This window comes from Oryx dammah, unplaced genomic scaffold (genome assembly GCF_014754425.2).
Source record: "Oryx dammah isolate SB20612 unplaced genomic scaffold, SCBI_Odam_1.1 HiC_scaffold_28, whole genome shotgun sequence".
Classification (NCBI taxonomy): Eukaryota; Metazoa; Chordata; class Mammalia; order Artiodactyla; family Bovidae; genus Oryx; species Oryx dammah.
The window spans coordinates 77,519,994-77,522,284 of NW_024070212.1; the positions used below are offsets into that span (position 1 = coordinate 77,519,994).

The 2,291-nt window shown below is 33.9% G+C and overlaps 1 non-coding gene across 1 annotated transcript; it reads right to left on the reverse strand.

The window, feature by feature from the left end:
• Positions 1 to 1,889: 1,889 nt before the first annotated feature.
• LOC120857174 lies at positions 1,890 to 1,996 on the reverse strand. The gene has a single exon (XR_005719631.1). It is a non-coding gene; the product is annotated as a U6 spliceosomal RNA (small nuclear RNA).
• Positions 1,997 to 2,291: the final 295 nt, after the last annotated feature.

Here is a 2,291-nt window from a genome sequence, read left to right on the forward strand (position 1 = left end):
ATAAAATATCTCATATTAGCAACAAAAACACTGAAAAATCAAAAAATACATTGGGCAGTAAATATATAAGATCTATAGACAGAAAACTTTGGTAGACTGCTGAAGGTCACAGAAGAAAGTATGAACACATGTAAAACATTTCATGGCTTTAAATAGGTAGATTCAACATCCTGAATTACAATAATAATTAAATAAATTATTAATTAATTTATAAATTTAAAATAATTTTTCTCAAGCTGGTTTTTTGGTTGTTTTTTTTTTTAACCAGAAAACTGATTCTAAATTTTGTGTGGAAAGATAAACTAAGAAGTCATTCAAAGTATACTGAAGTATGACTCAGAAAAAGTAAAGTTCTGTATGGCAAAAAGAAAAAGAAAAGGGAAAAATAACATTAAACAAACACCATCAGTAAAGGTAAAGGACAAACTATAAACTATTTGAATTTGGTAGACTCTCAATCGTTAGTGGTGGGAGTATAAATAGGTTAAACTCTGGCAGGCAATTAATTTAGCCACAGAAATTAACATCAAAAATACATGTACAGTCTGACTCACAAATCTCATTTTTTTAATATATGTCAGTTACTAAGTATACCAAACATATTGAATGAATATACTGACAGTTATTAAAACTGACTCATAAAATAGTATATATGGAAATTTATTTGTGGTGACATTATTTGAAATAACACACTGGAAACAACTCAATTTTTTTAATATAAATTTATTTATTTTAATTGGAGGCTAATTACTTTATAATATTGTATTGGCTTTGCCATACATCAACATGAATCTGCCACGAGTGTACACGTGTTCCCCATCCTGAGCCCCCCTCCCACATCCCTCCCTATACCATCCCTCTGGGTCATCCCAAGGCACCAGCCCCGAGCATCCTGTATCATGCATCGAACCTGGAATGGCTGTTCGTTTCACATATGATATTATACATGTTTCAATGCCATTCTCCCAAATCATCCCACCCTCTCCCTCTCCCACAGAGTTCAAAAGACTGTTCTATACATCTGTGTCTCTTTTGCTGTCTCACATACAGGGTTATCATTACCATCTTTCTAAATTCCATATATATGCATTAGTATACTGTATTGGTGTTTTTCTTTCTGGCTTGCTTCACTCTGTATAATAGGCTCCAGTTTCATCCACCTCATTAGAACTGATTCAAATGTATTCTTTTTAATAGCTGAGTAATATTCCATTGTGTATATGTACCACAGCTTTCTTATCCATTTGTCTGTTGATGGACATCTAGGTTGCTTCCATGTCCTGGCTATTATAAACAGTTCTGCAATGAACATTGGGGTACCCATGTCTCTTTCAATTCTGGTTTCCTTGGTGTGTATGCCCAGCAGTGGGATTGTTGGGTCATAAGGCAGTTCTATTTGCAATTTTTAAAGGAATCTCCACACTGTTCTCCGTAGTAGCTGTACTAGTTTGCATTCCCACCAACAGTGTAAGAGGGTCCCCTTTTCTCCACACCCTCTCCAGCATTTATTACTTGTAGACTTTTGGATAGCAGACATTCTGACTGGCTTGAGGTGGTACCTCATTGTGGTTTTGATTTGCATTTCTCTGATAATGAGTGATGTTGAGCATCTTTTCATGTGTTTGTTAGCCATCTGTATGTCTTCTTTGGAGAAATGTCTGTTTAGTTCTTTGGCCCATTTTTTGATTGGGTCATTTATTTTTCTGGAGTTGAGCTGCAGGAGTAGGTTGTATATTTTTGAGATTAATTCTTTGTCAGTTGCTTCATTTTCTATTATTTTCTCCCATTCTGAAGGCTGTCTTTTCACCTTGCTCTTAGTTTCCTTTGTTGTGCAGAAGCTTTTAATTTTAATTAGGTCCCATTTGTTTATTTTTGCTTTTATTTCCAATAAAAATATGGAACACTTCACAAATTTGTGTGTCATCTTTGTGCAGGGGCCATGCTAATCTTCTCTGTATCATTTCAGGTTTAGTATATGTGCTGCCGAAACGAACACCAAAGATTGTTTTTTGTTGTTGTTGTTTGGTTTTCTTATTTATTTTAAACAGAGACACAGTTATACAATGGTATATTACTATGCAGCTATAAAGCATAAGAGGAAGTGTAATGATAGAAAAATTTTTCCAAGGTACATCATTAAGTTAAAAAAGCACTAGGTTACCTTTAGATAACAAAGGGCTAAAATTAAGAATATATATTTATCTGAATTGAATATACATTTTAAAAATCTCTGAAAGTATACTCAACAAGCTGAGGTAGTTAACTCTGGGAGATGATAACAAGCTTTTCAG